The 12970-nt window shown below is 36.4% G+C and overlaps 1 protein-coding gene across 2 annotated transcripts in view; it reads left to right on the forward strand.

Moving 5' to 3' along the window:
* The first annotated feature begins 377 nt into the window (after window positions 1-377).
* Window positions 378-12970, forward strand: part of fbxo41 (F-box protein 41) — a 64247-nt gene continuing 51654 nt past the window's right edge. The window contains exon 1 of one of the 2 annotated variants that reach the window (XM_048196602.1): window positions 378-511. The gene's annotated coding sequence lies outside the window, so the exon portion shown is untranslated. Of the gene's footprint in view, window positions 512-1199; window positions 1335-12970 lie in introns of those variants that run through there. The other variant, XM_048196601.1, reaches the window with a different exon arrangement.

The following is a 12970-nucleotide window of genomic DNA, read 5'->3' on the forward strand; positions in this document are numbered from 1 at the left end:
ATAGATAGATAGATAGATAGATAGATAGATAGATAGATAGATAGATAGATAGATAGAGTGCGTATTTATATTGCAAACACAAGATGGCGCTAATGTCCTACTGTTGTCTAAGTGTAATGATGTTGTCTAAGTGTAATGATGTCCTCCAAGTTTTTGCTTTGTTTCAGGGTTCAAACTGTAAGGTTGCTTCTCAATCTCTGCACTGCGCATATTTGATCAGCTGTTTAACATTGTCAAACAACAAACCTCTGGAAGACAACAGGCCACAGAGTAGACAAGTTTGAAACATTATTTTCTATTCAGCGGCACAAATAGCAAATGTTAAGCCTATAGTTTCTGAACAACGTTAATAAGTAATTGATTTAGCATACATATCCTTTTGACTTCAATTCAGGAGAATCTTTGCTTTAAAATGCACGTCCAGGTCGGGATAGGAAGCTTGGACTCCACCGCAGTGTCTAGGTTAAATTTGGTGAATGGTTTGTCCAGAGCGAGCTACTGTGCATTTGAGGTAAACAACACTTTTTTATTTTATTTTAACCAGCATGTGTGTTTTCCTGTGAAACGAACCGTTGCGTTTGCTACAGCGCCATGCTGTACCAGTTGAGCTAAAAAGTTTCTAGTAGGCACTCTGTTGATTGTAATGCTGTTCTTTGTAGGCTATAACTGCTATCCAATACATTTCAGCTGAGCTGAACCTATTTATATTGACGTTTATAGGCCTAGTGTGTAAAAGATACACTTTCAACTTAATACAAAGTAAATGAAATAATATTTAAATAAGTGTCCAGATAATATTTTTAACAATCTGCTTTGGCTATAATGGCAATGCTATAAAAGCCAATATTTAATTTTATCTTCACAATAGCCTATCACGTTTAATATTTTCCTTACGAAGTATACATAGATATTTATGCAAGAATAATTATATTTTAGTAATTTGTGAGTCTTTGTATGAAAAAACTCTCATCTAGACTAGCCTATATGGCGACTGAATGTGATAAACACATAAAATGTAGCCTACGCTGTGTGGCGTACCTTCATTTTCAGCCTGACGATAAAAACAATCCGCAGTTAATGCTTTTTATCTTCAATACACAGCTTTAAAAAAGCTGAATCACAGTCACCTCAAACCCCGACTCCAGGCAGGACAAGTAGGGCATGTATTCTGCTCGCTGCGGTGAGCGTCACACACGCCCCTTTTTTATTATTTCCCTGCGCTACGCGACGCGTGTTCGCGCTCGTCTTCTGCTGCAGAGAGTGGCGCTCGTGACGTCATCCTGCTGGAGCGGCTGCTGCTGGGCACGGGCGGAAAATGGGCACAGATCTGCGAGGTGAGAGGCACACTTTCTGACACATGTAACATGTTTTGGATGGTGACAATGGGAACAGTGTGTTTCTAGGCAAAGGTATTGCTGATATTAGCAAGCGGCGGTCATGTAAGGGGCTCGAGGAGACGGATTTGTACCGCGACTCGCCTACGTTATTGGAGAAAAATGGTGAAAATCTGTTGAACCGCGGTTGCGCCGTCGGGCACGAATTTGCAGCGAGGTAACATACCTCCAAATACATGCCCATGGTCGTTATGCTTGAATTGCGTTATTATTATTATTAGTCTCATAAAATGTGGCATCTCCAGGTTAATATGAAAAGAGATAGAGCCGCATGCGGTATCATTTCTCACATCCACTTACCCAAGAGAACGAGAACATGAGCTCCATTTCTGATTATTTAGTAGGCTACCTCCACCCTTATCTTACATGACATGTTTGCCCACAACCGCATCAGCTGTCAATGACACGGAGCGCAATCCTGATCATTTAGGGAGAGATCCCCTGTGAAATGATAGGTTGTATCTCAAAACCTAGTGAGCTGCCTAACTAGGCAGCATTTTCTGCTGCCTACGTAAACATGGCCATAATGTCGCCGGCCTTTTCCTTGTCTGGATGATACCATATAGTGTGGACAGTTAATAGTAGGCTAATGGAGTTTAATTAGTTTATCAACACTTTTTTTTTTTTGCAGTTTTACTTCCAGTTCGTTTCGGTGATTAAAAAGTTGAGTAATTATGCGAACAATTAAGACACTTCACCTGTGAACACTGTTGTTTGCTTTTGAATGGTGTATGAGGCATAATGCAGTTATGCAAATGGTCGGTATTTATTGATAATAAAGAACTGATAACTAAATAGAATAACAGTGTTGGTCCAAACAAGTATCTTTACTTACAAACTGCAGTGTAATTGTACTTATTTCATCCAATTTGCGTTTAATTACTGATACAGTTGAGCTCAAGAGTTTACATACCCCTTGCAGAATCTTTGAAATTGTGAATAATTTTAACAAAATAAGAGAGATCATACAAAATGCATGTTATTTTTTATTTAGTACTGTCCTGAGTAAGATATTTTACATAAAAGATGTTTACATATAATCCACAAGACAAAAAAAAAAAAAAGACCCCGTTTAAAAGTTTGCATACCCTTGATTCTTAATACTGTGTGTGGTTACCTGGATGATCTACGACTGCTTTTTTTGTTTTGTGATGGATGTTCACGAGTCCCTTGTTTGTTCTGAGCAGTTAAACTGAGCTCTGTTCTTCAGAAAAATCCTCCAGGTTTTGCAGAATCTTAAGTTTTCAAGCATTTTTTGTATATTTGAACCCTTTCCAGCAGTGACTGAATGATTTTGAGATCCATCTGAGGACAATTGAGGGACTCAAACACAACTATTAAAAAAGGTTCAAACATTCACTGATGCCCCAGAAGGAAACATGATGCATTAAGTGAAAACTTTTTCTTATTTTGTTTAAATATTATATTTTTTTTATTTAGTACTTCCATTCGAAGCAAAAGAAGATATTTTCACATTTCCTGGAAGACAAATTAAGTACAATTTACCTCGATATTCAAATTCAAAAAGTTTTCACCCCCCGACTCTCAATGCATCATGTTTCCTTCTGGAGCATCAGTGAATGTTTGAACCTTTTTTAATAGTTGTGTTTGAATCCCTCAATTCTCCTCAGTGTGAAAAGACGGATCTCAAAATCATTCAGTCACTGCTGGAAAGGGTTCAAATATGCAAAGATGCTTGAAAACTGAAGAATTTTTGGGACCTGGAGGATTTTTCTGAAGAACAGAGCTCAGTTTAACTGCTCAGGACAAACAAGGGACTCATGAACAGCCATCACAAAACAAAAAAAACACTCATGGATCATCCAGGTAACCACACACAGTATTGAGAATCAATGGTTCACAAACTTTTGAAGAAGGCCATTTTAATAAACTAAGCTATTTTTTGTTTTTTTGTGGATTATATGTAAACATCTGTTATGTAAAATATCTTACTTAGGACAGTACTAAATAAAAAATAACATGCATTTTGTATGATCCCTCTTATCTTGTTAAAATTATTAACATTTTCTCAGATTCTGCAAGGGGTTTGTAAACTTTTGAGCTCAACTGTAAAAGAACATTAATTGAGACTGTGAGAGCCAGTGTAGATGTAATTTCCCATATTACTGTAAAGAAGTTCATGTTGTCAGTGCTGCCTCTTTTTTTTTTTTTAGCTCTGCATGATGTTAATACGAGTTAATGAGAAATGACAATGAGACATAGTATTGTTTGCTGCTTCTGACATTGGTGGTCCCCTGTGTCTGATCTGCTATTGATCTCAAACATACCCACTACTGGTTTGTTTACCTCCTGTATGGAGTCACGTTTTCTCCGATTTCACGTGTTCTGTCAGGGAAATGCGTAACAAGTTGCTTTCTAAAATTAACAAAACGAATCTAAAAATATTTGCATTATAAGACCTTGTAAGGATATTGAATTCTGTAATTATTGTTTGAAGGAAGTAGAGTTTTGACTGGGTTTATGGGAGCCGTTTGGTCAGTTATTGTTGTCCTCCTGTGTAAAAATGGGTTTAGTCCTGAAACCTACAATAAAGACACATTTTAATATCATATACTATTACATTTTTGTCCAAAGTAACTTTGAGCCCTTTCAAATTACACATTTATCAGTAGGCCCTATAATGTTTAAAACCATTTCTGTAGTGCAATGATTGACAGGTGAGTAGGCCATCGTTCAGTTTGTCTAGAATGCATTAACTTTTACACTACAAATGACATGTGGTCACAAACATTTCAGTGATCATTCAGTGTTTCAGATCACACAACTTTTTGGACCCTGACACTGTATTTAGTGCGCACCACATCGATCAGATCATTGTAAATGAATGTTGGTAAACAGGGTCATAAAAGTATTTTATTTCTGCCCCTTTAGGTAGCTGATTAGGAAGCCTGACAGATTCAATTAAATCAGTTCAGTTGGGGGAAAAATGATGTAATATTGTTTTAGCAGAGCTGCACAAAGTGTAATTCAAGAGAGTTCCCATTTGGCTCTTGGCTGTGTTTTGTGTTTCACAAATCTGCAAAACGGTTCAAATTGACCAAATCTGTCCTGTAAAAATGTTTTTACTGAGGTTTTTTGAAGATTATTGGAGTATGTTTTGACATTTAAAAAACAATTATGAATAATTCAATGTATTACTTGCCATTGTCTAACATTATTTGCTAAATTTACTTGCAATTTCTGAGTAAAAATAGTTTTTAAAGTAAATCATACACTGTTTATACAATGTGCTTCAGAGAGCAGTGTAAATGTGTTCAAAGTGCACAGAGGATTGACCACAGGCTACTGATGGTGATTAAACTCAAATATCTAAATGGAAAACACACAGAGGCGAGATAATGCAGTAGTTATGTTTGTTAATTGCATCTGTTAACACAATAATATTGTGTAATTTTAGTGTGTGTCCTTCCTAACAACTGAACCACAGCACACAGTGCACTCAGTGGATGTGGATGTTTGCTAACCTGTATGGAAAATAACATAATTGTGAAATCGATTGGCCTGCATCAGCTAGTGATACAGAAATGCAAGTGTGAGGGGGCCTTTAGTGTTTTATTGGGATGTCTTCCCAGACTAGTGGCATGTGATGAGCTGTGGGTAATGAGGGATAATTGGCTCAGTGAAATCCCATGGATCAATAGTAGCCAGACAAGTCTTTCGCCAGTGGGGCTTCAACATTTTTTGGAATCGACCATCCTGAGCAGCCTTGGCCTTCATTGTCTTCAGTTTAGCAGATTTTTTGCATGCTTCATACAAGCAGTAGCATTGTCCTTGTGATTCTGCTACTATGCCAGCTGGCTCTTCTGGTTGTGCTCCTTCATGTTATAGCCTATTCCTACAAGGACCTCAAGTTTATATTACCTTCTTGCCTATACTTGAAATGGCATTGACAACCCGTTTTACTCTAGTTTAGTCTATTTCAAGTGGTTTAATGGAAGTCAAATGTGCTCAGTAGATCATTTGTGTTTCAAGAAGCTTGGACCATCCTAATGAGAGATATTGGAGTTTCTGTAAATGTCTGTAGCTATAACACAAAAATGGCTGCTGTGATTAAACCAAGATTGATAAAATAAAAAACTGGTGGTTTTGCAATACCAATACATAGAGGTAATCGCACTGAAATAAATTAGGAAAATTAAAAATGGCTATGGAACTAACTTTGTGGGCCACTTGTAATCGACTGACCCTTCTGTAATGCATTTCTGGGCACTTGATTTTATTAAATGAGAATTGATTGAATTGATTTGAAAATTAAGACAGATTGGCACTATCGGGAAAATAATTTCAGAGGCATAACAAGTTTATTTTTATGTAATGAAATGTGCACAATAAGATCATAAGGCATAATTCATAATACATATTTATGTAAATTGAGTTTTCAGGTACACAATCTGTGCTTAAATTTGCATACTGAGCTTTAAATTTCCCTTAAAGATCCATGAAAATGCTTGACGAGTAGTTTCTTTTTTATTTCTTATTTAAAGCTGTTGTCCGCGATTTTTGGCCCTCTAGCCGGAGCTACTTTTCTCCGTGTATGTCTATGGCGAGTCACGCAGTTACTGTGATACTCTGCGGCGAGTCCTACCAGTCCGGCCTGAAATAGTCCGAATATAAACACTTATTACAAGTGTACCATAATGATTCAGGATAAGACAAAAACACGGTTTGGAAAATGGATCCCAATGCAAAAATTAAGTCCTTAAAGATTCACTATGTAACTTCTAGTAGCCCTCTAGTGGTTAAAAAACAAAACTGCATGCATATTGCGGAAGAACATTGTTTTGGTTGTGCTTCGGCTCTGTATGACTGTGTGGATTAATATTGTTCTTTCTCATAACTTAAAAAAAGAGAGATTATTTTACTGCTCATGAAACATTCACTACTAGGCTTGAGAGATATAACCAGTTTAGATAGAAAGGATCTCAAGCTGACTAGTTAAAGACGTTACTGTTTCCATACCCATTACACGGTACTTCCTTGAAAATAAATTCCAGCACAGCGCTACAACAACCCATAATGAAATGACCCTTCACAACAGAGAATGCTTTAAAAAGAACCCTGTTAGAGAGTTACATATGGTAATTTAGCTGTTCAAAAAATCACAGAAATCACAGAAAAGCAAAGCCAGTGTTGATTCTCCTTTTAACACGAGCTCTGTCACGTTCTCTTTTTGCCAGCAGACTCTCCTCTGTTCGGTGTCTTTTTAAAATGGGTGATTCCTCAGAAGTTCAAGATTTAGCTGCTCCCATGTCAACTTTTCTCACTCATTGTGACAACTAACCTATGCCACTCCAACACCATACACACGTCAATTTACGGGAATGATGAGACACACATGGGCGAGTGACGCATGTACGCAATTTCTTGCGAAAACCACCCAACAGTAACTATAAGCAATTGTCAATAAGCTTACCATATTGAATCAGGGTAAGACAAAAACACATTTTAGAAGAAGGATTAATGATATATTGACTCATTGATTAAAAAACAAAAAAGTTACATAGTGTACCTTGATAAAAAAAGAAAAGAAAACATAGGCATAACAGTATGTTTATTGAATGTTAATATTCTAGTGGAATTGTGTTGCAGTGTAGCTTGGTGCTTTTCTCTTTATATCAAATAGAGTCAGAGTTATTTGCCTGTTGTCATTCTTTTTTTGCTGAAACTAGATTTATGATCCAAATTACAATGGACTGTAAAGGGTGAGCTATTTTGGCTACTACTTTTAAGTCACAGGGGCATTTGTGGCTGTACTCTCTGCGGAGAAACCAGCAGTTCCAGAGACGAGAATGAGTGCTATGAGCTGTCGATGTAGCAGTTTAAGAGAGGTCACTCATTGGCCTAAGAGTTCACTTCATAAATAAAAATGTGAAATGCATTATACATTATACATTTAGTTAACAAGGATCAGACAAAATTTTATTCTTGGCCTAATAATATGAATAATATGAAGGCTTACAATAATATGACTGTTCAGTTTATTTTCCTAGACATAAAAAGTAAATAAATAAAAAAATGTCATTGTGTTGGCTCAATAGATGAAATGACAGCATTCAGCTTGTACAAAGCCTCTTTCTATTCCATGAATAGAATTCAAAGATGTCATCCTGAAAATTATGTAATACACTGATGTGGCATAAAAATACAGAGAACATTGCTCACCATGACCTGATATAATAATGCCTAATGACGTGGACGCATGTGATTTGCATATGTATGAACCTTTCAGTAAAATGCTAAAACCGTGTCTCAACCAGTCACGATGTGACAATAATTTTTTTTTCCATCCACAAATTGAAAGTTATGAACAATGTAACAAAATCGCAGCCGATCAGTACACTAAAAATAAGGCCTCGCTATTATTTGTGTGCTTTCTCACAACACGTAATTTCACAATGTCCCTGATACTTTTTATATACAATCCCTTTTATGGCTTTTCTTCAATCACTTCCAGTCCATGTGCCTTGTTTATTAAACATGAGCAAGAGGTCCAATGAGATTTGGATTTGGAATGGGTGTGGCTTTTCATTTGTTGGAAGGCAAAGCAGGAACATGAACAAACTATGCATATTTCTGCCTTGGAAATCAGAGATGTACTGATATCGAGTACAATAATGATAATGTTAAAGCTGCTGGCCCTCTAGCGGTTAATAAACAGAACTGCACGCGTCTTGCGGAGGAACATTGTAGCCGGAGCTACTTTTCTCCGTGTATGTCTATGGCGAGTCACACAATTACTGTGATACTCTGCGGCGAGTCCTACCAGTCTGGTCTGAAATAGTCAGAATATAAACACTTATTATAAGTGTACCATAATGATTCAGGACAAGACAAAAACACGGTTTGGAAAATGGATTCATGTTGTATATTCTCATTATATAATTTTTGTACATTTTTATTGGTTAAAGTTGCGGACTGCAGCTTTAACCAATAAATAGCTGATATTAAAGCGGAACTCAGTAAGATTTACGAAGCTCCCCCTACAGTTTCCTTCAGTGAATCACACTGTCGTAAATACTCCAAGCGCAGCTCTGGACTACAACGATTACAACGCTCACCAGCGCAGTAGTTTTGCAAATACAGTACAAGAAATCTCGATGGAGGTGGGTCATTTTTGAAATTGTCTTATAAAGTCATAATATATACATTGTTTTTGAATTACCCTAAAGCATTTTGTCACTCTCGCGTGAACGTGAACATGAGGCGAGATTGTGTCGGGTCGATGCAGCTCAACTTGCAAGTGCTGTTTTCTGGCGTAGACGCGCCAGAGGGGGTTAGTGCTCGCCTCAAACACACCACTACAAGTCAATTAACCATCGTAAGGACTTAGAAAACTATTTATGAAGGTAAAAAAAGTTACTTAGTTCTGCTTTAAGGTCTATACTTTTTTTAATCTATACTATATTTTGTCTAAATAAATTACAATTAAAAAATAAACACAACATCTGTCATTTTAAATGCTACAAGTGAATTAAATAAAGATTATATTTGACAGTGTTGTTAAATTATTAGCTTTTTTAAATGTTACCTTTAAGGGTGTGTTAACACTTGGCAGGTTTGCTTTGACTAAAACGAACTGTGTGATTGCTCTGTTAGTGCGGTTCATTTAAATAAGTGCAAACGCTGTCATCTGAAACCTGCGTGCAACAAACAAGCGGACTGAGACGCCTAAAAAGGTGGGTAACTGTCCGCTTCCCAATGAACACACAACGAGCATTTAGCCCAGTGCACAGCATTGTTTTGAATGTTCGGTAAGTTACTTCACAAAATATATGTCATTAAAACGTTTTTTTTTCTCCTTCCTTTATCCTTTATTTAACCGTAGGTTCGGTGTTAAAAATGGCAATGTGAACACTAAGCAAACCAGGAGTAAATGTGTCATTTTCTCTTCTGGTCCGGACCGAAAGAACCAAGAGAACCAAACTACAAGCGTGAACACACCCTAAGTGAGCATTAGATGGCAGTAAAGGCAATCTAAATCGCAACATATATAATTAAATGTAAAATAATCAATACAAAACATTTTTTCAGTGATTGGAACATATTCTCTTGGAGTTCTCTGCATTCTTTGACTTATCCACCCCATCCTTCTTTCCTTGTTACCTCTGTCTGAGGATTCATCATTACTGGCTGGCTTGTTTGTATCCATTTATTACTGTGCTTCTCATTCTGAGCTTGTATCCCTGGCAACAATGGACCTCCATCTTGAAAGCAGCAGTTTCTCTGCAAGATTCAAACGGCTCTCTGTCATCAAGGTCAGAGCTGATTGCAAGAATGTTGATCGTGATGTAGCCGCTCTTTCTAACCTCTGATAGCACTGGGCTATATCTCAGGCTTAAATGGCTGTTGTTAAAAGAGCCCTTTAATGGTTTTAGTTAATGGTTAAGGCCTTAATCAGAAGTCTTTTGTTATCCCATTACAGATCTGAGACGAGAGAGTCTTCAAGCCCCCTTAGTAATGAAAAGGTTTTCTCTGTCTCCTCAGCTAAAGGAGGAAGGAGGTTATAGAGAGAGACAAACCCAGACAGAGATCATTTGTGGCACAATAGAAACAGACCAAGAACGAGACCAAGTGCCTATAATGATGTGCACTCCTGACAGAATGACATATGAAGACATCCATATAATGAATATGATTGCACAGGTTGAGGATTCGCGTGTATTTCTGCACTTTAAAATGTGTGTCACAATAGATGATATAATGATGACGCCCTTAAATCAGCAAGCATCCTCAGGGCAATAGCCCATGTTTTGTACCCCGTGGGATAGAAACACCACTAAGGTAACCAAACGTGATTTGGTGAGCCAAGGACTGCAGATGTGGTCTAGGTTTTGACATGATTTTTTAAGCATGTTGTCAGATTTGTTTTCCTTCTTTCACTTTTTCTGCAATGAGATATAGGCCAGTCAACCCAGCTCAATGTCACTCCTTCTGAAATCACACTCCATTTATTACCTCAGACTAAATTCCTGGAGTATGGTCATAGTTGTAAACCAGGCCAAGGTGGTTTACTGGTCTTATGGTTTAATCAGGTAACTGACTAGGCTGACTAGTCTAAAATCATCATAACAGACCATCCTGAACAACGGAAATCAGATTGGTGGTTTAAAATCACTTGTTAGTAGGGTGTTGTCTGATTCATTAAATTAACTTTTTGATTTAGAGCTTCTGATCTCTATATAGTCCATCTGCTCATCCATTCCTGTGATGACAAAGTTGAATTTTCAGCATCATTACTTTCACATGATCCTTCAGAAATCATTCTAATATTCTGATTTCAAGAAAATATTCTGTATTCAAGAAACATTTATTATTCATATCAATGTTGAAAACAGCAATTATAATATTATATTATATTGTTTTGTAAAAATTTTAAAGTCTTAAGTGACACTTAAAGGGTTAGTTTACCCAAAAACTAAAATTCTGTCATTAATTACTCACCCTCATGTCGTTCCACACCCATAAGGCCTTCGTTTATCTTCAGAACACAATATTTTTGTTTTGTTTTTGTGCACAAAAAGTATTCTTGTCGCTTCATAAAATTAAGGTTGAACCACTGCAGTCACATGGACTATTTTAACAATGTCTTTAGTACCTCAGTGGACCTTGAAAGTTGTGGTTAAATTGCTGTCTATGGACGAGTCATATACCTCTCGGAAAAAATTCTTTATTTGTGTTCCGAAGATGAACGACATGAGTAATAAATTACAGAATTTTCATTTTTGGGTGAACTAACCCTTTAATGCATCCTTGCAGATTAAAAGTATTCATTTCTTAAAAGAAAAAAAATCTTACTGACCCAAAATTTTAAATGGTAGTGTATGTTTTATATATTATATATTTTTATTTTTAATATTTTTTTTATAAGACTTTTTTTGTTTTGTTTTATTTTGTATCATTGCTGATTCATTTATTTTGGTTACGAATGACTGCTCATTCATTCCTTTATAAGTGCACATTCATTTGTATATTTGTTCTATTCTCAAAAATTTTATCTCAAATCTTCTCAAATTTTATCTCTCAGTTGATTGGTTTGGTTCCAGGTTAGGCTGCGATAATTGCATGATTTTAATACTCCAAAAGATTACAAAAATTCCAAGTTTTCCAGGCCAAGACTGGACAAATGACTAGGGCTGCATGATATTGGAAAAAACTGACATTGCGATTTTTTGTTTTTCTGCGATATATATTGCGATTTAAAAAAAAAAAAAAAAAAAAAAAACTTTGACATGACTTGAATAGCTCTATTTGGAAAGAATTAATCATTCTAGGATGATTGGGGTGATTTTGTAGGTGAGTGAATACGCATAGAAAATAATGAACAAATTACAATCATAGAACAAATATAATAGAACAAATATACAAATGAAATAAACAGTGCTTTATATTTTCCAGGTAAGTCTAACAGTATTCAGGTACAGAAATTGATTGATCAATTTTAAAATAACACTGCATTCTCACTGTATAAATTAAACATAATTAATCTGTGTTAAAACTACAAAAGTTTTGTTGTTTGATTAACATTCATGACACAGAAGCAGCAGGAGCAGCAGGGGCTTCTGTCACTTTAAGACAGAATGTGCGGCGCGGATCCAAAATACTGTTACACATCCGGTTTTCTTTCTCAATTGTTTCGTTCACCCTAAGCCATAATCAATTGTGTTTACGGTGATAGGTGATCTTTTATGTGCATTTAGACATTTTTTTGCATGGATGTGTCCGTTCAGGCACAAATAGACGCGGAAGAGAATGGCACTCGGTGTTCATGTACGTCTGCGTGGCTCTGTGTGTGTGTGTGCGCGTGTTCAGAAGAGTTCTTTCTCACCATCTTGCGCTCAAATGGTTTAAAATCATTTAAATGTTTAAACTGACAGGACCTAAAATGCGTTCAAATGATAAACTTTAATTGCATGATGGTCAAACTTTGCAATTAAACAGAGAATCACCTGCATTTTGAACTGTGGTGTCTGGTCCGTACGGAATAACGATCCCTATACTAGACATCACATCATGCAGCCCTACAAATGACTGTTACATATGTGTGACATGCTTAATGTTATTAAATGCAATAAGTGAAGTACTCATAAGTGAAGTAAGTGAAGTACTCATGCGCACAGAAAGCCCCCTCTGATCCCGCGTGTGATCCCGAATTCAGGTCTCTTTCACAGCATATGACCAAATACACGCAAAATGATGTCAAAATGCCCATCTTGCTGAGTATTCACATAAACACAGTCAGTTAAGTCTTAAGTGGACCAAACGGTTGAGAAAGAAAGCAAGCGTTAAAGTGACAGCAGCCTAATAAACCAGCTACCGTCTGTGTGCTTAATGTTAATCAAACGTCAATAGATAAAGAGAAAATCACTCACTGCTCTTGGCTGAATCAGTATATATTTATTTCATACAGTGAAGACCAAATAAATAATGTTTTATTTTTACATTTGAGTATTTAATTTCTGTTGTTAAATAAACCTAATGTAGGCCTACCTGAAACGCTAACATTTATTTTACACACTTAAAGAATTCTCGTATTGCAAATCGAATATCACATTATT

This window comes from Megalobrama amblycephala, linkage group LG7 (assembly GCF_018812025.1).
Source record: "Megalobrama amblycephala isolate DHTTF-2021 linkage group LG7, ASM1881202v1, whole genome shotgun sequence".
NCBI lineage: Eukaryota > Metazoa > Chordata > Actinopteri > Cypriniformes > Xenocyprididae > Megalobrama > Megalobrama amblycephala.